This window comes from Amblyomma mixtum, chromosome 5 (assembly GCF_055824585.1).
Source record: "Amblyomma mixtum isolate Tamu chromosome 5, ASM5582458v1, whole genome shotgun sequence".
Classification (NCBI taxonomy): domain Eukaryota; kingdom Metazoa; phylum Arthropoda; class Arachnida; order Ixodida; family Ixodidae; genus Amblyomma; species Amblyomma mixtum.
This window is the reverse complement of record NC_143016.1, coordinates 5,756,529-5,783,896: the sequence shown is the minus strand read 5'-3', so window position 1 is coordinate 5,783,896 and position 27,368 is coordinate 5,756,529. Positions and strand designations below refer to the sequence as shown.

General features: G+C 46.4%; 1 protein-coding gene and 1 non-coding gene across 2 annotated transcripts in view; one reads left to right on the top strand and one right to left on the bottom strand.

The window, feature by feature from the left end:
* LOC149341216 (peroxidasin homolog) overlaps window positions 1–27,368 on the top strand; it is a 283,056-nt gene that overhangs the window by 31,358 nt on the left and 224,330 nt on the right. The gene's annotated exons all lie outside the window — the stretch shown is intronic.
* TRNAT-CGU (transfer RNA threonine (anticodon CGU)) lies at window positions 7,149–7,220 on the bottom strand. Its single transcript has one exon. It is a non-coding gene; the product is annotated as a tRNA-Thr (tRNA).

Genomic DNA, 27,368 nt, shown 5'->3' with positions numbered 1-27,368 from the left:
AGTATATCAGTGGAAATTCGAGCGAATACTAATGGGCTTTGAAATCTGCTCGCCTTGCTTCTGCATTGGATGGACGTGCGTCTTCATTTCGTAGCTAACTACTGTCACTCTGCTTCACGTAGTCCTGCCTCGTAAAGATACCGCCCTCGAAAATATAAGCGGCTCTCATTCCGCCTTGTTATACCTGTCTAGGCAGCCGTTAGGCTTTTTTCCTGTTAAAAACACAATTCATGCATTACTGTGCTGGTAGCACTTTAAATGCAGCAACACTCAAAAACTACATTCAATGAAGCTTAAGAGCATTGTTTAGTACTTATTCACACTCTCGAATCATCGCCTACTATGTTATGATTATAGGACAGCGAATGCTTCGCATTTCGTTTCTTAAATCTAAATCGCTTCATATTTGTCATCACCGACTAATGCATCGGATTTGATCAACATTCGTGGTATCCACGTTACGTTGCGAAACATTCTTGCATGCCACTTAGGGCTTCTTTGAAAGGAAAGTGAGATAAATGCATTTTTATTGCTTTTCCCTCCTCAGGGCTTCATGTTTTACTGTTAGTGACCAAGGGAATAGGGAAACAAACAGATCCTAAAGATTTGTTTCCGCATGATCAACGGCGCGAACAAATGCGCGTTATTCTGATTAAAGCTATTTCATTGGAGGATTTAGCAAAGGGTGAGAGGGGCAGGGACTGGCTGTGTTGGCAGCAAATTCTTGAAGACTGAAAACACTTCTCATTTAATATAAGTTAACGTCGCAAGGACCGAGATATGTAACAGGTGCTAGCTACGGGCACAGGAAAACAATTTCTGTTCATTCACGCACGTGTGTCTGGAAACAGGCGCACAGATTTTATGTTCTGCATAAAATGCCTTATTGCTCTCAAATCTTTTTCAAATGCACAGTTTTATTCGCAAGCTATCTAGCGGTGTTTCTTTCAAGGCTCTTTCACTAGAGTGATTGCTGGTTGATAGGCGGCCAGTCACCGCAACAAGTCTGGATAGTGAGAGTACAAGCGCTTTCCGAAACTTTAAACTGATGGATTTCAGTTTAGTTTAGCTGAACTGAGCTTTCTAATTCAGCTCCAACATAGCCGGTGTTTGTCGCTTTGAAGACAGCTCACGCCGTACTTCGCTATACGGGTGCTGAAATGATGTCCCCTCCGGAAATATAGCAGACCGGGGTGACTGCGAGGGCATAACGTTACGTGAAGTGCAGAAGTTCCTAGATTTCTTGCTATTCATCATTTTTCTGAATGCAGAAAGAAAATTTTTGGCCGCGCACTTTTATTAGAGCAATAAGTAAAGACATTGCCTAATCTTTAGCAAATACACAATGTGTCGAAAAATGCCTCACAGGAAAATGAAAACGGGAGGCAAGGACAACCAGGACGACTACTCTACGAAGGACGTAAGTATAGAAAGGTATAGATTACGCAAGAAAGGTGTCAGCAGTTTCATTAGCGGCTCACAAGGTATTACGCGTATTTTATTCGGCCACTTCGGTCGATCTATCACATTACCGGAGGAATTAAAGCCCGAGTGTGCAAGCAGAAAAACATATAATCCTTAACTATGTGTTTTTGTCAGAAAAAAAAAATTGTTGTGAGTGAACACATACTTCTCTTGGGCGTTGTACAATACAGGCCAAGGGAACTGTTTTTGCCCCATTAAACATTCCATTTAAAGTATACGAAGCTTTGTTAGTTCGTTATTGAAGAATACGAACGGTTCTCACTAAACGCAAAATCTCTCACGGCAAATTTTTGAACCAAGAGTTTTGGCGGCAAACAAAAAAACGCAATTTTAACCGTAGCGCACATCTTAACTTCCTGAAGCTGCGCGTGACAGCCGAGCTAAATTGCTTCCAGCCTAATTGCACAAGCTCCATATTACTTTTTTTTTGTTGTTGGAAAAGTTCGGGAAATTTCGGGGTTTTTCTCTCATATAGAAACGTGACTAAACACGGAATCGAATTCACTGTCGTCAGTCGCTGACCTCAGCATTTTCCTCTAAAATTTCAGCTTCGTAATTTTTTTTTTCGTAATAAAGCCATTCACGAAACCTGAGGGCTCTTCCATATCTTCTGAGCGCTTCCTAGCTTTTCATTAGAAAAAGAAAGGGAACAGCAGCAATGCTTATGTAAAAATAAAAAAAAAAATCTGCGCGCTAAGCGATTATAAAGCAGGATCCAGGCTTCTTCATTTTTATCGAATGTAAATCTTTGTTTTATCACACTCTCCAATTATGCGCTTTCAGTGCGAGCTTCTCCTCGCATTTATCTTTGTTTACTTGTTTCCTGTAGGAGCCGTACTCGGGCTCTATACTGTCACCCATCTGGGGTCCTATGAATATTACGGCGGCGAAACTCCGTAGTGTAGTTTTATTTCTTTTTTCTCTCTGCTATGTGTTACTGGAAACCCAGAAAGGGATTTGAGATCGCCGTGAACCTAAGTATCTATGGTTCGCGAGCAAAAATAAAAAAATAATAAAACGAGTAATCCGCACAAAGACCTCTCGCCCGCCACGGAGTGAAAGGGAAACCGGCGCAGAGGTACAAAGCTCGTTCGAAATTGATCTGCGGAAGCAGATCCGCAGAATCGCAAACGTGGAAGCCTCGCTATTGGCTGCTCTGCTCGCCGAGAGAGAGGGGAAAGCACGCGCACTCAGCGGCGCGTGCGTGCCCTCGTAAAGGCGCGAATTAGATTTAACAACATGCTTAGCGAGCAAGTTTGTCAGCAAAACCTGGCACCTGTACAACGTGGCTGGCACCGAGAAGGAATGTTTAATTAAAGCACTAGGAAGGAAGCTTCTTTGCGCTGAGGCTGTGGGAACTTCTCTCTCTTTTTCGTTTTCCTTTTTCCCGCCTCCTTCATTTCTCAACGCTCTCTTTTGTTTTTGTAAACCTTTTCTTCCTTTCCTCCACTTTTTATATTCTCGCCTTGTTCCCCTCTCCGCAAAGTTTAGATCCACAAAGATTTCCTGGCTAATATTCATCCATTTCCTTCCTTTCGCTATCAAGCTATCATAGGCGACGTAGTAATAGCAGTGCAAAGCGCAACAAGACATATAAAAAGTAAACCAAAACAAAGCAAAACAACAACAACAGGACAACAAGACAAAAGATTTGTAAAACAAAACGACATTACGATATCACTCGAAAAAAGAAAAAAAAACGCTTCGCACGAATATTCAAGAAACGAAATTTCTTTGCTCTGAAGCGCATAGAGGGGTTGTCACCAGAATTGAGACCTTCTTTCTCGTACGGAAAGATTCTATTATTTCGCGTGCACCCACACCAAGACTGATTCCACGCACCTTTCTGCCACTGAGCATTCACCAGAGACTGCATGGACGTCACGAAGAGCCAGACCATAGAACGGCGCAGAACGAACGAAATGATAATGTTCGACATTTCTTGCCGCCGCTGTCAACACTTCATTTAGATATGACGCCAACAGCAACAAAACGACGAACACTTACCCTAATGGTGCTTCGAGCGGTCAGCGCTAGCTGTTTTACGAAATTATCAATGAAACAATGGCCATGTTTACATGAATGCGACAACTGGCGCATCGCATTACATTGCATCATATCAACTTTCTAGCGCATCGCTGTTATGTAAACGAGGGCAATGTGCCATGAAAGCGCGTCGCATTAATGCACCAGGCTAGGGGTGGATTGATACAACTAAGTCGACTTTCGCACTGAATGTAAACGCCATCGTATCACATCAGGAATTAAGGGAAGGGAATTTGTTGCGGGTATGGTGCGCTCGCCGAGCTGCAGCACAGCAAAAGAGGTGAGAAATTGGTGACCCCGATGGCAACGGCGGATTCCTCTGCAATGTACGCTCCGGAAGTGTATTTTTCTTCGATTTTTTTTCGGTTGTGCTGGAAGCGCTGTTTTGCTTTCGATATGCCACATCATGTGCTGCCACAATCGCGCCACAATAAATGCGCTATATGTAAACTCTGGCGCATCGCCTTTTATTCATTTACCTTTTTTTTTTTTGCCCTCAGAGCTTTCACATTACTCGTGATCCGCTAGTAAATGCGATGCGCTACTGTCGAGTTCTGTCGTGTTGATGTAAACGTGTTTAATGGTTCACTGCATACCGAGCTGTATTATGGTTTTTGTGCTGCGGGTTCATACTTCTATTTCATTTAACTTTATTTGCATGATAACAATTTGGGGTAGTCAATGAACGGCGAAAATGCGTTTAATCGCGACTGCCCCTAGCATGTACTAGCTCCGTGTCGTTTCCGTTTCTTGGAGACTGATTTTATATCTTCTTTGTGTCCAGAGAAACGCGCTCATATCGCCTTCATCGCCATTGCACTGCCCTACTTGCTGAACTTCAGATCGCTGGACATGTATCGCGGTGGTGTAGACTGCGTTGGACTGGCTTTGGGTGTGGAGTCCCGCAATGCAACATCTAGTACTAATTTCCTAGGCTTCATGACATCGATGATGAAGTCGACAAAGCGGTGTGCGATCGAAGCCAAAGAGTGTGTACTTAACAAATTTCAGGTTGATTCCCTGCGTGGCGTATTGTAGTGATCGCGTTCTCGACCCGATGGCCCCGAGTGCAACACGACGTGCGTAGAATGGGCTGAGCGTACGGTGTTGTTACTTTATTAGGCACCTTTAGCATACCGTATACCGAATTACCGTTACCGGGGCGCCAGGTGCCCGCTCACCGCCAGTGCGCAGGCCCTGGTTGTACGCAATGCGGGAGGCGTCTGCGCAGCTTCCCGGTACCTGCAGCCCTCTGGCGCTCTCAAGACGATCTGCGCACGCGCACTGACGGCACGCGGGTTCCCGGCATAGAGTTTCGTACTATTACCTAGAGGGAAAGCTGGCAGCGCAGCGCTTCAGTCACCATGGACGCTCAAAGCATGATGGGACGGTGAGCTACTTGTTGCGGGACAGTTGTATTTTTTTGGGAACACAGAAAGTCACTACTAAGGTGTTTCGTTATGAAAACGCTGTTCGTGTGTGCGCAGACGACTTTGGCGCGAACGCAGTGTGCAAAAACTACAGTAGTGAAACCGCAACAGCACACGACGTCAATAAAAGGTTTTTATTTCCGAAATACCATTAAAAAACTTTTAAAAATGTTTTTGCAGCATTTTTTTAAACATATTTCTTTTTAGAAGTTCGCCTGTTAAGCACAAAATATTAGTTTTTGTATGTTCAATACTTGGCCAACAGGAGAGCGAGTCAGCTCTTATTTTGGGCAAACATTGCATTTTCATGCTTTCCTGCTCATTTGTTGCAATCGTTAGACAAGATATTGAATGTTACGACATTTTTGGTTATCAAACAGCGTTTATTTTTGCATTATTTTATGGCAAACGTTGTAGTTCTGCAGTCGGTAGCTCACCTCCCCATGATGCTTTGAGCGCCCATGGTGGCTGAAGTGGTCTTGAGGGAGCTCCACGCAAACTCCCATAGAAGGGTCGCCAGCTTTCCCTCTAGGTAATAGTAAGAAACTCTATGGCTCCCGGTACTCCGGTAACGGTAATTGTTACACGCACACGGTACACGGTATGTCAACGGTGTCTGTTATGAGCGAACACGCCCCACCTAAACGCGAAAAAAGTAGCGTGAGGCAAGAGATGCGAGGTGGGCTTGACAAGCCCACGATGACTGCTAGGACAACTAACGCTATAAATGCGCTTCGTACTTGCCGGAGCAAGCCTTCTATAGGTGTCACGCGTCAGGACCCATAGTCTTTGCACTTGGCTTAGGAGAGTAAAGTTTTAGGCCAGCTGATGAGACGTAACGACTACTTTTATGCAGTTATATAATTTTAAGCTTATCTCCGCACGTCTGCACATGGAGGAAGCATTTTCAAACACGCGTTCAAATGAAGGCGGCACACTAAGCGGCGTTGAGTAAGCGGGATTGGTTGACCTTAAACGTAAAAACGCTTTTCTTCGTATATCTTAAAAAAATAATCAACGCATGCGCTCCACAGGCAAGAATAAAATGCCCGACAGCATCCAAGCCGAACAAAGTTCTTGTTCCTAATTGTATTCAGGGAAAAGTAAAGAGAATACAGCGCCGTGATTGCTCAGAACCGGATCGTTCCTTAAAGAATGGCAAAAATAACCGAACTACTCCTCACTCTAGTTAGGAATACAGGAAAAAAAAAGAATATATTTTCCTTATTCTTCCCTCGGCGACGTTCCCCTTGTCGAACATCGAGGCCCTGGCGGAAGAGCTTCGTCTCGTAAGGCTTCCCTGCTGAGTCGGTGTAATTGGGCGGACGTTTAATTAAAAGGGATTACCGGGCCTCGCTGCCTGGATTACGAAGTGGAAAAAGAAAAGAAGATAATAACGTTTCTGTGAGGGCTAGACTTTAGGATGTGACACAACGCGCTTCGATCATCTGTTTTTGTGGCTGCCGAGTTCTTCTGGTTTTCCGGGACTGCTTTTTGTTTCTTTTTCGCTTCCTGTTTTCATACCCGGCGATTAGTTTCAAAGCTAACTGCAAGATTACACTGCTACGCATCTTAAGAGCCGGAACAGAGAACAAATGACATAGCTTTCTGTGGTGGGATGCGACTCGTTTTATGCAGCCACGAAAGTTTAAAAATGGCAGTGCTCAGTGGTGTTCGACCTTATTTTTTACTTTGGCCAAAGTTAATTGGAGGACCCTGGTTACGGTAATCTTGTGAAGCACTGTGCGCAAAACGATTACTAGGGGTTCAAAGTAAGTCCGAAAATCATCGTAGAACGAGCGAAAGGAGAAAGGCCTCTACAAGTTCGAGAGTAACTTCAGAAATGCGCGTAGGAGTGTGCGCGCGCATGCGTATGTGGGAAGAGGGCTAATTATGTATTCTTTTGTCATCTTTATCTCACATTCCATGCGATATGCTTTGATAACTCGTTTTGTTTTTCGTCCCATCGATGCAAGTAAAATATATATATATAAAGCAAACAAGGGAAGGGGTATGAGGGGCTCGTTATAAATATGACAGAAGCCAACAGCCACAGAAACCAAGGGGCACAGGGGATTTTTTTTTAATAACTTATTTATTTTGTGGTGCTGATCAATTTAGAATATTACTCAATATGTTATCGCTTAAAGGTGATTGATTAGAAAAGCAGAAGAAAAAACAACCACATGCCGCCGGTGGGATTCGAACCCACGACCTCCGAATTACGCGTCCGGTGCTCTACCTCTGAGCTACGGCGACGGCTGTCAAATCTTCAGTTTTCGGGGGTATTTATGTTTACAAGTAACCTAACCTTGAGAGTGTTCACCAGCGCTACCCACGTTCATAAGCGGCGGACGTAGAACGTCCTGAGTTACCGCAGGTTTGACGTAGAACGTCATCGAACGGAGAGGGTGAAAGCTGCGTGAGAACCCTCTTATGCTTCCTATGGCGTCAAGGCTGCCAGAACCGAGGCCCTCGCTAAGCAATTAAGCAAACAAGGGAAGGGGTATGAGGGGCTCGTTATAAATATGACAGAAGCCAACAGCCACAGAAACCAAGGGGCACAGGGGATTTTTTTTAATAACTTATTTATTTTGTGGTGCTGATCAATTTAGAATATTACTCAATGTGTTATCGCTTAAAGGTGATTGATTAGAAAAGCAGAAGAAAAAACAACCACATGCCGCCGGTGGGATCCGAACCCACGACCTCCGAATTACGCGTCCGGTGCTCTACCTCTGAGCTACGGCGACGGCTGTCAAATCTTCTGTTTTCGGGGGTATTTATGTTTACAAGTAACCTAACCTTGAGAGTGTTCACCAGCGCTACCCACGTTCATAAGCGGCGGACGTACAACGTCCTGAGTTACCGCAGGTATGACGTAGAACGTCATCGAACGGAGAGGGTGAAAGCTGCGTGAGAACCCTCTTATGCTTCCTATGGCGTCAAGGCTGCCAGAACCGAGGCCCTCGCTAAGCAATTAAGCAAACAAGGGAAGGGGTATGAGGGGCTCGTTATAAATATGACAGAAGCCAACAGCCACAGAAACCAAGGGGCACAGGGGTTTTTTTTTAGTAACTTATTTATTTTGTGGTGCTGATCAATTTAAAATATTACTCAATATGTTATCGCTTAAAGGTGATTGATTAGAAAAGCAGAAGAAAAAACAACCACATGCCGCCGGTGGGATCCGAACCCACGACCTCCGAATTACGCGTCCGGTGCTCTACCTCTGAGCTACGGCGACGGCTGTCAAATCTTCTGTTTTCGGGGGTATTTATGTTTACAAGTAACCTAACCTTGAGAGTGTTCACCAGCGCTACCCACGTTCATAAGCGGCGGACGTAGAACGTCCTGAGTTACCGCAGGTATGACGTAGAACGTCATCGAACGGAGAGGGTGAAAGCTGCGTGAGAACCCTCTTATGCTTCCTATGGCGTCAAGGCTGCCAGAACCGAGGCCCTCGCTAAGCAATTAAGCAAACAAGGAAAGGGGTATGAGGGGCTCGTTATAAATATGACAGAAGCCAACAGCCACAGAAGCCAAGGGGCACAGGGGATTTTTTTTTAATAACTTATTTATTTTGTGGTGCTGATCAATTTAGAATATTACTCAATATGTTATCGCTTAAAGGTGATTGATTAGAAAAGCAGAAGAAAAAACAACCACATGCCGCCGGTGGGATCCGAACCCACGACCTCCGAATTACGCGTCCGGTGCTCTACCTCTGAGCTACGGCGACGGCTGTCAAATCTTCTGTTTTCGGGGGTATTTATGTTTACAAGTAACCTAACCTTGAGAGTGTTCACCAGCGCTACCCACGTTCATAAGCGGCGGACGTAGAACGTCCTGAGTTACCGCAGCTATGACGTAGAACGTCATCGAACGGAGAGGGTGAAAGCTGCGTGAGAACCCTCTTATGCTTCCTATGGCGTCAAGGCTGCCAGAACCGAGGCCCTCGCTAAGCAATTAAGCAAACAAGGGAAGGGGTATGAGGGGCTCGTTATAAATATGACAGAAGCCAACAGCCACAGAAACCAAGGGGCACAGGGGATTTTTTTTTAATAACTTATTTATTTTGTGGTGCTGATCAATTTAGAATATTACTCAATATGTTATCGCTTAAAGGTGATTGATTAGAAAAGCAGAAGAAGAAACAACCACATGCCGCCGGTGGGATCCGAACCCACGACCTCCGAATTACGCGTCCGGTGCTCTACCTCTGAGCTACGGCGACGGCTGTTAAGTCTTCTGTTTTCGGGGGTATTTATGTTTACAAGTAACCTAACCTTGAGAGTGTTCACCAGCGCTACCCACGTTCATAAGCGGCGGACGTAGAACGTCCTGAGTTACCGCAGGTATGACGTAGAACGTCATCGAACGGGGAGGGTGAAAGCTGCGTGAGAACCCTCTTATGCTTCCTATGGCGTCAAGGCTGCCAGAACCGAGGCCCTCGCTAAGCAATTAAGCAAACAAGGGAAGGGGTATGAGGGGCTCGTTATAAATACGACAGAAGCCAACAGCCACAGAAACCAAGGGGCACAGGGGTTTTTTTTTAGTAACTTATTTATTTTGTGGTGCTGATCAATTTAAAATATTACTCAATATGTTATCGCTTAAAGGTGATTGATTAGAAAAGCAGAAGAAAAAACAACCACATGCCGCCGGTGGGATCCGAACCCACGACCTCCGAATTACGCGTCCGGTGCTCTACCTCTGAGCTACGGCGACGGCTGTCAAATCTTCTGTTTTCGGGGGTATTTATGTTTACAGGTAACCTAACCTTGAGAGTGTTCACCAGCGCTACCCACGTTCATAAGCGGCGGACGTAGAACGTCCTGAGTTACCGCAGGTATGACGTAGAACGTCATCGAAAGGAGAGGGTGAAAGCTGCGTGAGAACCCTCTTATGCTTCCTATGGCGTCAAGGCTGCCAGAACCGAGGCCCTCGCTAAGCAATTAAGCAAACAAGGGAAGGGGTATGAGGGGCTCGTTATAAATATGACAGAAGCCAACAGCCACAGAAACCAAGGGGCACAGGGGATTTTTTTTTTAATAACTTATTTATTTTGTGGTGCTGATCAATTTAGAATATTACTCAATATGTTATCGCTTAAAGGTGGTTGATTAGAAAAGCAGAAGAAAAAACAACCACATGCCGCCGGTGGGATCCGAACCCACGACCTCCGAATTACGCGTCCGGTGCTCTACCTCTGAGCTACGGCGACGGCTGTCAAATCTTCTGTTTTCGGGGGTATTTATGTTTACAAGTAACCTAACCTTGAGAGTGTTCACCAGCGCTACCCACGTTCATAAGCGGCGGACGTAGAACGTCCTGAGTTACCGCAGGTATGACGTAGAACGTCATCGAACGGAGAGGGTGAAAGCTGCGTGAGAACCCTCTTATGCTTCCTATGGCGTCAAGGCTGCCAGAACCGAGGCCCTCGCTAAGCAATTAAGCAAACAAGGGAAGGGGTATGAGGGGCTCGTTATAAATATGACAGAAGCCAACAGCCACAGAAACCAAGGGGCACAGGGGATTTTTTTTTTAATAACTTATTTATTTTGTGGTGCTGATCAATTTAGAATATTACTCAATATGTTATCGCTTAAAGGTGATTGATTAGAAAAGCAGAAGAAAAAACAACCACATGCCGCCGGTGGGATCCGAACCCACGACCTCCGAATTACGCGTCCGGTGCTCTACCTCTGAGCTACGGCGACGGCTGTTAAGTCTTCTGTTTTCGGGGTTTTTATGTTTACAAGTAACCTAACCTTGAGAGTGTTCACCAGCGCTACCCACGTTCATAAGCGGCGGACGTAGAACGTCCTGAGTTACCGCAGGTATGACGTAGAACGTCATCGAACGGAGAGGGTGAAAGCTGCGTGAGAACCCTCTTATGCTTCCTATGGCGTCAAGGCTGCCAGAACCGAGGCCCTCGCTAAGCAATTAAGCAAACAAGGGAAGGGGTATGAGGGGCTCGTTATAAATATGACAGAAGCCAACAGCCACAGAAACCAAGCGGCACAGGGGATTTTTTTTCTTTTAATAACTTATTTATTTTGTGGTGCTGATCAATTTAGAATATTACTCAATATGTTATCGCTTAAAGGTGATTGATTAGAAAAGCAGAAGAAAAAACAACCACATGCCGCCGGTGGGATCCGAACCCACGACCTCCGAATTACGCGTCCGGTGCTCTACCTCTGAGCTACGGCGACGGCTGTCCAATCTTCTGTTTTCGGGGGTATTTATGTTTACAAGTAACCTAACCTTGAGAGTGTTCACCAGCGCTACCCACGTTCATAAGCGGCGGACGTAGAACGTCCTGAGTTACCGCAGGTATGACGTAGAACGTCATATCGAACGGAGAGGGTGAAAGCTGCGTGAGAACCCTCTTATGCTTCCTATGGCGTCAAGGCTGCCAGACCCGAGGCCCTCGCTAAGCAATTAAGCAAACAAGGGAAGGGGTATGAGGGGCTCGTTATAAATATGACAGAAGCCAACAGCCACAGAAACCAAGGGGCACAGGGGATTTTTTTTTAATAACTTATTTATTTTGTGGTGCTGATCAATTTAGAATATTACTCAATATGTTATCGCTTAAAGGTGATTGATTAGAAAAGCAGAAGAAAAAACAACCACATGCCGCCGGTGGGATCCGAACCCACGACCTCCGAATTACGCGTCCGGTGCTCTGCCTCTGAGCTACGGCGACGGCTGTCAAATCTTCTGTTTTCGGGGGTATTTATGTTTACAAGTAACCTAACCTTGAGAGTGTTCACCAGCGCTACCCACGTTCATAAGCGGCGGACGTAGAACGTCCTGAGTTACCGCAGGTATGACGTAGAACGTCATCGAACGGAGAGGGTGAAAGCTGCGTGAGAACCCTCTTATGCTTCCTATGGCGTCAAGGCTGCCAGAACCGAGGCCCTCGCTAAGCAATTAAGCAAACAAGGGAAGGGGTATGAGGGGCTCGTTATAAATATGACAGAAGCCAACAGCCACAGAAACCAAGGGGCACAGGGGTTTTTTTTTAGTAACTTATTTATTTTGTGGTGCTGATCAATTTAGAATATTACTCAATATGTTATCGCTTAAAGGTGATTGATTAGAAAAGCAGAAGAAAAAACAACCACATGCCGCCGGTGGGATCCGAACCCACGACCTCCGAATTACGCGTCCGGTGCTCTACCTCTGAGCTACGGCGACGGCTGTCAAATCTTCTGTTTTCGGGGGTATTTATGTTTACAAGTAAACTAACCTTGAGAGTGTTCACCAGCGCTACCCACGTTCATAAGCGGCGGACGTAGAACGTCCTGAGTTACCGCAGGTATGACGTAGAACGTCATCGAACGGAGAGGGTGAAAGCTGCGTGAGAACCCTCTTATGCTTCCTATGGCGTCAAGGCTGCCAGACCCGAGGCCCTCGCTAAGCAATTAAGCAAACAAGGGAAGGGGTATGAGGGGCTCGTTATAAATATGACAGAAGCCAACAGCCACAGAAACCAAGGGGCACAGGGGATTTTTTTTTAATAACTTATTTATTTTGTGGTGCTGATCAATTTAGAATATTACTCAAAATGTTATCGCTTAAAGGTGATTGATTAGAAAAGCAGAAGAAAAAACAACCACATGCCGCCGGTGGGATCCGAACCCACGACCTCCGAATTACGCGTCCGGTGCTCTACCTCTGAGCTACGGCGACGGCTGTCAAATCTTCTGTTTTCGGGGGTATTTATGTTTACAAGTAACCTAACCTTGAGAGTGTTCACCAGCGCTACCCACGTTCATAAGCGGCGGACGTAGAACGTCCTGAGTTACCGCAGGTATGACGTAGAACGTCATCGAACGGAGAGGGTGAAAGCTGCGTGAGAACCCTCTTATGCTTCCTATGGCGTCAAGGCTGCCAGAACCCAGGCCCTCGCTAAGCAATTAAGCAAACAAGGGAAGGGGTATGAGGGGCTCGTTATAAATATGACAGAAGCCAACAGCCACAGAAACCAAGGGGCACAGGGGATTTTTTTTTAATAACTTATTTATTTTGTGGTGCTGATCAATTTAGAATATTACTCAATATGTTATCGCTTAAAGGTGATTGATTAGAAAAGCAGAAGAAAAAACAACCACATGCCGCCGGTGGGATCCGAACCCACGACCTCCGAATTACGCGTCCGGTGCTCTACCTCTGAGCTACGGCGACGGCTGTCAAATCTTCTGTTTTCGGGGGTATTTATGTTTACAGGTAACCTAACCTTGAGAGTGTTCACCAGCGCTACCCACGTTCATAAGCGGCGGACGTAGAACGTCCTGAGTTACCGCAGGTATGACGTAGAACGTCATCGAACGGAGAGGGTGAAACCTGCGTGAGAACCCTCTTATGCTTCCTATGGCGTCAAGGCTGCCAGAACCGAGGCCCTCGCTAAGCAATTAAGCAAACAAGGGAAGGGGTATGAGGGGCTCGTTATAAATATGACAGAAGCCAACAGCCACAGAAACCAAGGGGCACAGGGGTTTTTTTTTTAGTAACTTATTTATTTTGTGGTGCTGATCAATTTAGAATATTACTCAATATGTTATCGCTTAAAGGTGATTGATTAGAAAAGCAGAAGAAAAAACAACCACATGCCGCCGGTGGGATCCGAACCCACGACCTCCGAATTACGCGTCCGGTGCTCTACCTCTGAGCTACGGCGACGGCTGTCAAATCTTCTGTTTTCGGGGGTATTTATGTTTACAGGTAACCTAACCTTGAGAGTGTTCACCAGCGCTACCCACGTTCATAAGCGGCGGACGTAGAACGTCCTGAGTTACCGCAGGTATGACGTAGAACGTCATCGAAAGGAGAGGGTGAAAGCTGCGTGAGAACCCTCTTATGCTTCCTATGGCGTCAAGGCTGCCAGAACCGAGGCCCTCGCTAAGCAATTAAGCAAACAAGGGAAGGGGTATGAGGGGCTCGTTATAAATATGACAGAAGCCAACAGCCACAGAAACCAAGGGGCACAGGGGATTTTTTTTTTAATAACTTATTTATTTTGTGGTGCTGATCAATTTAGAATATTACTCAATATGTTATCGCTTAAAGGTGGTTGATTAGAAAAGCAGAAGAAAAAACAACCACATGCCGCCGGTGGGATCCGAACCCACGACCTCCGAATTACGCGTCCGGTGCTCTACCTCTGAGCTACGGCGACGGCTGTCAAATCTTCTGTTTTCGGGGGTATTTATGTTTACAAGTAACCTAACCTTGAGAGTGTTCACCAGCGCTACCCACGTTCATAAGCGGCGGACGTAGAACGTCCTGAGTTACCGCAGGTATGACGTAGAACGTCATCGAACGGAGAGGGTGAAAGCTGCGTGAGAACCCTCTTATGCTTCCTATGGCGTCAAGGCTGCCAGAACCGAGGCCCTCGCTAAGCAATTAAGCAAACAAGGGAAGGGGTATGAGGGGCTCGTTATAAATATGACAGAAGCCAACAGCCACAGAAACCAAGGGGCACAGGGGATTTTTTTTTTAATAACTTATTTATTTTGTGGTGCTGATCAATTTAGAATATTACTCAATATGTTATCGCTTAAAGGTGATTGATTAGAAAAGCAGAAGAAAAAACAACCACATGCCGCCGGTGGGATCCGAACCCACGACCTCCGAATTACGCGTCCGGTGCTCTACCTCTGAGCTACGGCGACGGCTGTTAAGTCTTCTGTTTTCGGGGGTATTTATGTTTACAAGTAACCTAACCTTGAGAGTGTTCACCAGCGCTACCCACGTTCATAAGCGGCGGACGTAGAACGTCCTGAGTTACCGCAGGTATGACGTAGAACGTCATATCGAACGGAGAGGGTGAAAGCTGCGTGAGAACCCTCTTATGCTTCCTATGGCGTCAAGGCTGCCAGACCCGAGGCCCTCGCTAAGCAATTAAGCAAACAAGGGAAGGGGTATGAGGGGCTCGTTATAAATATGACAGAAGCCAACAGCCACAGAAACCAAGGGGCACAGGGGATTTTTTTTTAATAACTTATTTATTTTGTGGTGCTGATCAATTTAGAATATTACTCAATATGTTATCGCTTAAAGGTGATTGATTAGAAAAGCAGAAGAAAAAACAACCACATGCCGCCGGTGGGATCCGAACCCACGACCTCCGAATTACGCGTCCGGTGCTCTACCTCTGAGCTACGGCGACGGCTGTCAAATCTTCTGTTTTCGGGGGTATTTATGTTTACAAGTAACCTAACCTTGAGAGTGTTCACCAGCGCTACCCACGTTCATAAGCGGCGGACGTAGAACGTCCTGAGTTACCGCAGGTATGACGTAGAACGTCATCGAACGGAGAGGGTGAAAGCTGCGTGAGAACCCTCTTATGCTTCCTATGGCGTCAAGGCTGCCAGAACCCAGGCCCTCGCTAAGCAATTAAGCAAACAAGGGAAGGGGTATGAGGGGCTCGTTATAAATATGACAGAAGCCAACAGCCACAGAAACCAAGGGGCACAGGGGATTTTTTTTAATAACTTATTTATTTTGTGGTGCTGATCAATTTAGAATATTACTCAATATGTTATCGCTTAAAGGTGATTGATTAGAAAAGCAGAAGAAAAAACAACCACATGCCGCCGGTGGGATCCGAACCCACGACCTCCGAATTACGCGTCCGGTGCTCTACCTCTGAGCTACGGCGACGGCTGTCAAATCTTCTGTTTTCGGGGGTATTTATGTTTACAGGTAACCTAACCTTGAGAGTGTTCACCAGCGCTACCCACGTTCATAAGCGGCGGACGTAGAACGTCCTGAGTTACCGCAGGTATGACGTAGAACGTCATCGAAAGGAGAGGGTGAAAGCTGCGTGAGAACCCTCTTATGCTTCCTATGGCGTCAAGGCTGCCAGAACCGAGGCCCTCGCTAAGCAATTAAGCAAACAAGGGAAGGGGTATGAGGGGCTCGTTATAAATATGACAGAAGCCAACAGCCACAGAAACCAAGGGGCACAGGGGATTTTTTTTTTTAATAACTTATTTATTTTGTGGTGCTGATCAATTTAGAATATTACTCAATATGTTATCGCTTAAAGGTGATTGATTAGAAAAGCAGAAGAAAAAACAACCACATGCCGCCGGTGGGATCCGAACCCACGACCTCCGAATTACGCGTCCGGTGCTCTACCTCTGAGCTACGGCGACGGCTGTCAAATCTTCTGTTTTCGGGGGTATTTATGTTTACAAGTAACCTAACCTTGAGAGTGTTCACCAGCGCTACCCACGTTCATAAGCGGCGGACGTAGAACGTCCTGAGTTACCGCAGGTATGACGTAGAACGTCATCGAACGGAGAGGGTGAAAGCTGCGTGAGAACCCTCTTATGCTTCCTATGGCGTCAAGGCTGCCAGAACCGAGGCCCTCGCTAAGCAATTAAGCAAACAAGGGAAGGGGTATGAGGGGCTCGTTATAAATATGACAGAAGCCAACAGCCACAGAAACCAAGGGGCACAGGGGTTTTTTTTTAGTAACTTATTTATTTTGTGGTGCTGATCAATTTAGAATATTACTCAATATGTTATCGCTTAAAGGTGATTGATTAGAAAAGCAGAAGAAAAAACAACCACATGCCGCCGGTGGGATCCGAACCCACGACCTCCGAATTACGCGTCCGGTGCTCTACCTCTGAGCTACGGCGACGGCTGTCAAATCTTCTGTTTTCGGGGGTATTTATGTTTACAAGTAAACTAACCTTGAGAGTGTTCACCAGCGCTACCCACGTTCATAAGCGGCGGACGTAGAACGTCCTGAGTTACCGCAGGTATGACGTAGAACGTCATCGAACGGAGAGGGTGAAAGCTGCGTGAGAACCCTCTTATGCTTCCTATGGCGTCAAGGCTGCCAGACCCGAGGCCCTCGCTAAGCAATTAAGCAAACAAGGGAAGGGGTATGAGGGGCTCGTTATAAATATGACAGAAGCCAACAGCCACAGAAACCAAGGGGCACAGGGGATTTTTTTTTAATAACTTATTTATTTTGTGGTGCTGATCAATTTAGAATATTACTCAAAATGTTATCGCTTAAAGGTGATTGATTAGAAAAGCAGAAGAAAAAACAACCACATGCCGCCGGTGGGATCCGAACCCACGACCTCCGAATTACGCGTCCGGTGCTCTACCTCTGAGCTACGGCGACGGCTGTCAAATCTTCTGTTTTCGGGGGTATTTATGTTTACAAGTAACCTAACCTTGAGAGTGTTCACCAGCGCTACCCACGTTCATAAGCGGCGGACGTAGAACGTCCTGAGTTACCGCAGGTATGACGTAGAACGTCATCGAACGGAGAGGGTGAAAGCTGCGTGAGAACCCTCTTATGCTTCCTATGGCGTCAAGGCTGCCAGAACCCAGGCCCTCGCTAAGCAATTAAGCAAACAAGGGAAGGGGTATGAGGGGCTCGTTATAAATATGACAGAAGCCAACAGCCACAGAAACCAAGGGGCACAGGGGATTTTTTTTTAATAACTTATTTATTTTGTGGTGCTGATCAATTTAGAATATTACTCAATATGTTATCGCTTAAAGGTGATTGATTAGAAAAGCAGAAGAAAAAACAACCACATGCCGCCGGTGGGATCCGAACCCACGACCTCCGAATTACGCGTCCGGTGCTCTACCTCTGAGCTACGGCGACGGCTGTCAAATCTTCTGTTTTCGGGGGTATTTATGTTTACAGGTAACCTAACCTTGATAGTGTTCACCAGCGCTACCCACGTTCATAAGCGGCGGACGTAGAACGTCCTGAGTTACCGCAGGTATGACGTAGAACGTCATCGAACGGAGAGGGTGAAACCTGCGTGAGAACCCTCTTATGCTTCCTATGGCGTCAAGGCTGCCAGAACCGAGGCCCTCGCTAAGCAATTAAGCAAACAAGGGAAGGGGTATGAGGGGCTCGTTATAAATATGACAGAAGCCAACAGCCACAGAAACCAAGGGGCACAGGGGTTTTTTTTTTAGTAACTTATTTATTTTGTGGTGCTGATCAATTTAGAATATTACTCAATATGTTATCGCTTAAAGGTGATTGATTAGAAAAGCAGAAGAAAAAACAACCACATGCCGCCGGTGGGATCCGAACCCACGACCTCCGAATTACGCGTCCGGTGCTCTACCTCTGAGCTACGGCGACGGCTGTCAAATCTTCTGTTTTCGGGGGTATTTATGTTTACAAGTAAACTAACCTTGAGAGTGTTCACCAGCGCTACCCACGTTCATAAGCGGCGGACGTAGAACGTCCTGAGTTACCGCAGTTATGACGTAGAACGTCATCGAACGGAGAGGGTGAAAGCTGCGTGAGAACCCTCTTATGCTTCCTATGGCGTCAAGGCTGCCAGAACCGAGGCCCTCGCTAAGCAATTAAGCAAACAAGGGAAGGGGTATGAGGGGCTCGTTATAAATATGACAGAAGCCAACAGCCACAGAAACCAAGGGGCACAGGGGATTTTTTTTTTAATAACTTATTTATTTTGTGGTGCTGATCAATTTAGAATATTACTCAATATGTTATCGCTTAAAGGTGATTGATTAGAAAAGCAGAAGAAAAAACAACCACATGCCGCCGGTGGGATCCGAACCCACGACCTCCGAATTACGCGTCCGGTGCTCTACCTCTGAGCTACGGCGACGGCTGTCAAATCTTCTGTTTTCGGGGGTATTTATGTTTACAAGTAACCTAACCTTGAGAGTGTTCACCAGCGCTACCCACGTTCATAAGCGGCGGACGTAGAACGTCCTGAGTTACCGCAGGTATGACGTAGAACGTCATCGAACGGAGAGGGTGAAAGCTGCGTGAGAACCCTCTTATGCTTCCTATGGCGTCAAGGCTGCCAGAACCGAGGCCCTCGCTAAGCAATTAAGCAAACAAGGGAAGGGGTATGAGGGGCTCGTTATAAATATGACAGAAGCCAACAGCCACAGAAACCAAGGGGCACAGGGGATTTTTTTTTAATAACTTAATTATTTTGTGGTGCTGATCAATTTAGAATATTACTCAATATGTTATCGCTTAAAGGTGATTGATTAGAAAAGCAGAAGAAAAAACAACCACATGCCGCCGGTGGGATCCGAACCCACGACCTCCGAATTACGCGTCCGGTGCTCTACCTCTGAGCTACGGCGACGGCTGTCAAATCTTCTGTTTTCGGGGGTATTTATGTTTACAAGTAACCTAACCTTGAGAGTGTTCACCAGCGCTACCCACGTTCATAAGCGGCGGACGTAGAACGTCCTGAGTTACCGCAGGTATGACGTAGAACGTCATCGAACGAGAGGGTGAAAGCTGCGTGAGAACCCTCTTATGCTTCCTATGGCGTCAAGGCTGCCAGAACTGAGGCCCTCGCTAAGCAATTAAGCAAACAAGGGAAGGGGTATGAGGGGCTCGTTATAAATATGACAGAAGCCAACAGCCACAGAAACCAAGGGGCACAGGGGATTTTTTTTTTAATAACTTATTTATTTTGTGGTGCTGATCAATTTAGAATATTACTCAATATGTTATCGCTTAAAGGTGATTGATTAGAAAAGCAGAAGAAAAAACAACCACATGCCGCCGGTGGGATCCGAACCCACGACCTCCGAATTACGCGTCCGGTGCTCTACCTCTGAACTACGGCGACGGCTGTCAAATCTTCTGTTTTCGGGGGTATTTATGTTTACAAGTAACCTAACCTTGAGAGTGTTCACCAGCGCTACCCACGTTCATAAGCGGCGGACGTAGAACGTCCTGAGTTACCGCAGGTATGACGTAGAACGTCATCGAACGAGAGGGTGAAAGCTGCGTGAGAACCCTCTTATGCTTCCTATGGCGTCAAGGCTGCCAGAACTGAGGCCCTCGCTAAGCAATTAAGCAAACAAGGGAAGGGGTATGAGGGGCTCGTTATAAATATGACAGAAGCCAACAGCCACAGAAACCAAGGGGCACAGGGGATTTTTTTTTTAATAACTTATTTATTTTGTGGTGCTGATCAATTTAGAATATTACTCAATATGTTATCGCTTAAAGGTGATTGATTAGAAAAGCAGAAGAAAAAACAACCACATGCCGCCGGTGGGATCCGAACCCACGACCTCCGAATTACGCGTCCGGTGCTCTACCTCTGAACTACGGCGACGGCTGTCAAATCTTCTGTTTTCGGGGGTATTTATGTTTACAAGTAACCTAACCTTGAGAGTGTTCACCAGCGCTACCCACGTTCATAAGCGGCGGACGTAGAACGTCCTGAGTTACCGCAGGTATGACGTAGAACGTCATCGAACGGAGAGGGTGAAAGCTGCGTGAGAACCCTCTTATGCTTCCTATGGCGTCAAGGCTGCCAGAACCGAGGCCCTCGCTAAGCAATTAAGCAAACAAGGGAAGGGGTATGAGGGGCTCGTTATAAATATGACAGAAGCCAACAGCCACAGAAACCAAGGGGCACAGGGGATTTTTTTTAATAACTTATTTATTTTGTGGTGCTGATCAATTTAGAATATTACTCAATATGTTATCGCTTAAAGGTGATTGATTAGAAAAGCAGAAGAAAAAACAACCACATGCCGCCGGTGGGATCCGAACCCACGACCTCCGAATTACGCGTCCGGTGCTCTACCTCTGAGCTACGGCGACGGCTCTCAAATCTTCTGTTTTCGGGGGTATTTATGTTTACAAGTAACCTAACCTTGAGAGTATTCACCAGCGCTACCCACGTTCATAAGCGGCGGACGTAGAACGTCCTGAGTTACCGCAGGTATGACGTAGAACGTCATCGAACGGAGAGGGTGAAAGCTGCGTGAGAACCCTCTTATGCTTCCTATGGCGTCAAGGCTGCCAGAACCGAGGCCCTCGCTAAGCAATTAAGCAAACAAGGGAAGGGGTATGAGGGGCTCGTTATAAATATGACAGAAGCCAACAGCCACAGAAACCAAGGGGCACAGGGGATTTTTTTTTAATAACTTATTTATTTTGTGGTGCTGATCAATTTAGAATATTACTCAATATGTTATCGCTTAAAGGTGATTGATTAGAAAAGCAGAAGAAAAAACAACCACATGCCGCCGGTGGGATCCGAACCCACGACCTCCGAATTACGCGTCCGGTGCTCTACCTCTGAGCTACGGCGACGGCTGTCAAATCTTCTGTTTTCGGGGGTATTTATGTTTACAAGTAACCTAACCTTGAGAGTGTTCACCAGCGCTACCCACGTTCATAAGCGGCGGACGTAGAACGTCCTGAGTTACCGCAGGTATGACGTAGAACGTCATCGAACGAGAGGGTGAAAGCTGCGTGAGAACCCTCTTATGCTTCCATGGCGTCAAGGCTGCCAGAACTGAGGCCCTCGCTAAGCAATTAAGCAAACAAGGGAAGGGGTATGAGGGGCTCGTTATAAATATGACAGAAGCCAACAGCCACAGAAACCAAGGGGCACAGGGGATTTTTTTTTAATAACTTATTTATTTTGTGGTGCTGATCAATTTAGAATATTACTCAATATGTTATCGCTTAAAGGTGATTGATTAGAAAAGCAGAAGAAAAAACAACCACATGCCGCCGGTGGGATCCGAACCCACGACCTCCGAATTACGCGTCCGGTGCTCTACCTCTGAGCTACGGCGACGGCTGTCAAATCTTCTGTTTTCGGGGGTATTTATGTTTACAAGTAACCTAACCTTGAGAGTGTTCACCAGCGCTACCCACGTTCATAAGCGGCGGACGTAGAACGTCCTGAGTTACCGCAGGTATGACGTAGAACGTCATCGAACGGAGAGGGTGAAAGCTGCGTGAGAACCCTCTTATGCTTCCTATGGCGTCAAGGCTGCCAGAACCGAGGCCCTCGCTAAGCAATTAAGCAAACAAGGGAAGGGGTATGAGGGGCTCGTTATAAATATGACAGAAGCCAACAGCCACAGAAACCAAGGGGCACAGGGGATTTTTTTTTTAATAACTTATTTATTTTGTGGTGCTGATCAATTTAGAATATTACTCAATATGTTATCGCTTAAAGGTGATTGATTAGAAAAGCAGAAGAAAAAACAACCACATGCCGCCGGTGGGATCCGAACCCACGACCTCCGAATTACGCGTCCGGTGCTCTACCTCTGAGCTACGGCGACGGCTGTCAAATCTTCTGTTTTCGGGGGTATTTATGTTTACAAGTAACCTAACCTTGAGAGTGTTCACCAGCGCTACCCACGTTCATAAGCGGCGGACGTAGAACGTCCTGAGTTACCGCAGGTATGACGTAGAACGTCATCGAACGGAGAGGGTGAAAGCTGCGTGAGAACCCTCTTATGCTTCCTATGGCGTCAAGGCTGCCAGAACCGAGGCCCTCGCTAAGCAATTAAGCAAACAAGGGAAGGGGTATGAGGGGCTCGTTATAAATATGACAGAAGCCAACAGCCACAGAAACCAAGGGGCACAGGGGATTTTTTTTTAATAACTTATTTATTTTGTGGTGCTGATCAATTTAGAATATTACTCGATATGTTATCGCTTAAAGGTGATTGATTAGAAAAGCAGAAGAAAAAACAACCACATGCCGCCAGTGGGATCCGAACCCACGACCTCCGAATTACGCGTCCGGTGCTCTACCTCTGAGCTACGGCGACGGCTGTCAAATCTTCTGTTTTCGGGGGTATTTATGTTTACAAGTAACCTAACCTTGAGAGTGTTCACCAGCGCTACCCACGTTCATAAGCGGCGGACGTAGAACGTCCTGAGTTACCGCAGGTATGACGTAGAACGTCATCGAACGGAGAGGGTGAAAGCTGCGTGAGAACCCTCTTATGCTTCCTATGGCGTCAAGGCTGCCAGAACCGAGGCCCTCGCTAAGCAATTAAGCAAACAAGGGAAGGGGTATGAGGGGCTCGTTATAAATATGACAGAAGCCAACAGCCACAGAAACCAAGGGGCACAGGGGATTTTTTTTTAATAACTTATTTATTTTGTGGTGCTGATCAATTTAGAATATTACTCGATATGTTATCGCTTAAAGGTGATTGATTAGAAAAGCAGAAGAAAAAACAACCACATGCCGCCAGTGGGATCCGAACCCACGACCTCCGAATTACGCGTCCGGTGCTCTACCTCTGAGCTACGGCGACGGCTGTCAAATCTTCTGTTTTCGGGGGTATTTATGTTTACAAGTAACCTAACCTTGAGAGTGTTCACCAGCGCTACCCACGTTCATAAGCGGCGGACGTAGAACGTCCTGAGTTACCGCAGGTATGACGTAGAACGTCATCGAACGGAGAGGGTGAAAGCTGCGTGAGAACCCTCTTATGCTTCCTATGGCGTCAAGGCTGCCAGAACCGAGGCCCTCGCTAAGCAATTAAGCAAACAAGGGAAGGGGTATGAGGGGCTCGTTATAAATATGACAGAAGCCAACAGCCACAGAAACCAAGGGGCACAGGGGATTTTTTTTTTAATAACTTATTTATTTTGTGGTGCTGATCAATTTAGAATATTACTCAATATGTTATCGCTTAAAGGTGATTGATTAGAAAAGCAGAAGAAAAAACAACCACATGCCGCCGGTGGGATCCGAACCCACGACCTCCGAATTACGCGTCCGGTGCTCTACCTCTGAGCTACGGCGACGGCTGTCAAATCTTCTGTTTTCGGGGGTATTTATGTTTACAAGTAACCTAACCTTGAGAGTGTTCACCAGCGCTACCCACGTTCATAAGCGGCGGACGTAGAACGTCCTGAGTTACCGCAGGTATGACGTAGAACGTCATCGAACGGAGAGGGTGAAAGCTGCGTGAGAACCCTCTTATGCTTCCTATGGCGTCAAGGCTGCCAGAACCGAGGCCCTCGCTAAGCAATTAAGCAAACAAGGGAAGGGGTATGAGGGGCTCGTTATAAATATGACAGAAGCCAACAGCCACAGAAACCAAGGGGCACAGGGGATTTTTTTTTTAATAACTTATTTATTTTGTGGTGCTGATCAATTTAGAATATTACTCAATATGTTATCGCTTAAAGGTGATTGATTAGAAAAGCAGAAGAAATAACAACCACATGCCGCCGGTGGGATCCGAACCCACGACCTCCGAATTACGCGTCCGGTGCTCTACCTCTGAGCTACGGCGACGGCTGTCAAATCTTCTGTTTTCGGGGGTATTTATGTTTACAAGTAACCTAACCTTGAGAGTGTTCAGCAGCGCTACCCACGTTCATAAGCGGCGGACGTAGAACGTCCTGAGTTACCGCAGGTATGACGTAGAACGTCATCGAACGAGAGGGTGAAAGCTGCGTGAGAACCCTCTTATGCTTCCTATGGCGTCAAGGCTGCCAGAACTGAGGCCCTCGCTAAGCAATTAAGCAAACAAGGGAAGGGGTATGAGGGGCTCGTTATAAATATGACAGAAGCCAACAGCCACAGAAACCAAGGGGCACAGGGGATTTTTTTTTTAATAACTTATTTATTTTGTGGTGCTGATCAATTTAGAATATTACTCAATATGTTATCGCTTAAAGGTGATTGATTAGAAAAGCAGAAGAAAAAACAACCACATGCCGCCGGTGGGATCCGAACCCACGACCTCCGAATTACGCGTCCGGTGCTCTACCTCTGAACTACGGCGACGGCTGTCAAATCTTCTGTTTTCGGGGGTATTTATGTTTACAAGTAACCTAACCTTGACAGTGTTCACCAGCGCTACCCACTTTCATAAGCGGCGGACGTAGAACGTCCTGAGTTACCGCAGGTATGACGTAGAACGTCATCGAACGAGAGGGTGAAAGCTGCGTGAGAACCCTCTTATGCTTCCTATGGCGTCAAGGCTGCCAGAACTGAGGCCCTCGCTAAGCAATTAAGCAAACAAGGGAAGGGGTATGAGGGGCTCGTTATAAATATGACAGAAGCCAACAGCCACAGAAACCAAGGGGCACAGGGGATTTTTTTTTTAATAACTTATTTATTTTGTGGTGCTGATCAATTTAGAATATTACTCAATATGTTATCGCTTAAAGGTGATTGATTAGAAAAGCAGAAGAAAAAACAACCACATGCCGCCGGTGGGATCCGAACCCACGACCTCCGAATTACGCGTCCGGTGCTCTACCTCTGAACTACGGCGACGGCTGTCAAATCTTCTGTTTTCGGGGGTATTTATGTTTACAAGTAACCTAACCTTGAGAGTGTTCACCAGCGCTACCCACGTTCATAAGCGGCGGACGTAGAACGTCCTGAGTTACCGCAGGTATGACGTAGAACGTCATCGAACGGAGAGGGTGAAAGCTGCGTGAGAACCCTCTTATGCTTCCTATGGCGTCAAGGCTGCCAGAACCGAGGCCCTCGCTAAGCAATTAAGCAAACAAGGGAAGGGGTATGAGGGGCTCGTTATAAATATGACAGAAGCCAACAGCCACAGAAACCAAGGGGCACAGGGGATTTTTTTTAATAACTTATTTATTTTGTGGTGCTGATCAATTTAGAATATTACTCAATATGTTATCGCTTAAAGGTGATTGATTAGAAAAGCAGAAGAAAAAACAACCACATGCCGCCGGTGGGATCCGAACCCACGACCTCCGAATTACGCGTCCGGTGCTCTACCTCTGAGCTACGGCGACGGCTCTCAAATCTTCTGTTTTCGGGGGTATTTATGTTTACAAGTAACCTAACCTTGAGAGTGTTCACCAGCGCTACCCACGTTCATAAGCGGCGGACGTAGAACGTCCTGAGTTACCGCAGGTATGACGTAGAACGTCATCGAACGGAGAGGGTGAAAGCTGCGTGAGAACCCTCTTATGCTTCCTATGGCGTCAAGGCTGCCAGAACCGAGGCCCTCGCTAAGCAATTAAGCAAACAAGGGAAGGGGTATGAGGGGCTCGTTATAAATATGACAGAAGCCAACAGCCACAGAAACCAAGGGGCACAGGGGATTTTTTTTTAATAACTTATTTATTTTGTGGTGCTGATCAATTTAGAATATTACTCAATATGTTATCGCTTAAAGGTGATTGATTAGAAAAGCAGAAGAAAAAACAACCACATGCCGCCGGTGGGATCCGAACCCACGACCTCCGAATTACGCGTCCGGTGCTCTACCTCTGAGCTACGGCGACGGCTGTCAAATCTTCTGTTTTCGGGGGTATTTATGTTTACAAGTAACCTAACCTTGAGAGTGTTCACCAGCGCTACCCACGTTCATAAGCGGCGGACGTAGAACGTCCTGAGTTACCGCAGGTATGACGTAGAACGTCATCGAACGAGAGGGTGAAAGCTGCGTGAGAACCCTCTTATGCTTCCATGGCGTCAAGGCTGCCAGAACTGAGGCCCTCGCTAAGCAATTAAGCAAACAAGGGAAGGGGTATGAGGGGCTCGTTATAAATATGACAGAAGCCAACAGCCACAGAAACCAAGGGGCACAGGGGATTTTTTTTTTAATAACTTATTTATTTTGTGGTGCTGATCAATTTAGAATATTACTCAATATGTTATCGCTTAAAGGTGATTGATTAGAAAAGCAGAAGAAAAAACAACCACATGCCGCCGGTGGGATCCGAACCCACGACCTCCGAATTACGCGTCCGGTGCTCTACCTCTGAGCTACGGCGACGGCTGTCAAATCTTCTGTTTTCGGGGGTATTTATGTTTACAAGTAACCTAACCTTGACAGTGTTCACCAGCGCTACCCACGTTCATAAGCGGCGGACGTAGAACGTCCTGAGTTACCGCAGGTATGACGTAGAACGTCATCGAACGGAGAGGGTGAAAGCTGCGTGAGAACCCTCTTATGCTTCCTATGGCGTCAAGGCTGCCAGAACCGAGGCCCTCGCTAAGCAATTAAGCAAACAAGGGAAGGGGTATGAGGGGCTCGTTATAAATATGACAGAAGCCAACAGCCACAGAAACCAAGGGGCACAGGGGATTTTTTTTTTAATTACTTATTTATTTTGTGGTGCTGATCAATTTAGAATATTACTCAATATGTTATCGCTTAAAGGTGATTGATTAGAAAAGCAGAAGAAAAAACAACCACATGCCGCCGGTGGGATCCGAACCCACGACCTCCGAATTACGCGTCCGGTGCTCTACCTCTGAGCTACGGCGACGGCTGTCAAATCTTCTGTTTTCGGGGGTATTTATGTTTACAAGTAACCTAACCTTGAGAGTGTTCACCAGCGCTACCCACGTTCATAAGCGGCGGACGTAGAACGTCCTGAGTTACCGCAGGTATGACGTAGAACGTCATCGAACGGAGAGGGTGAAAGCTGCGTGAGAACCCTCTTATGCTTCCTATGGCGTCAAGGCTGCCAGAACCGAGGCCCTCGCTAAGCAATTAAGCAAACAAGGGAAGGGGTATGAGGGGCTCGTTATAAATATGACAGAAGCCAACAGCCACAGAAACCAAGGGGCACAGGGGATTTTTTTTTAATAACTTATTTATTTTGTG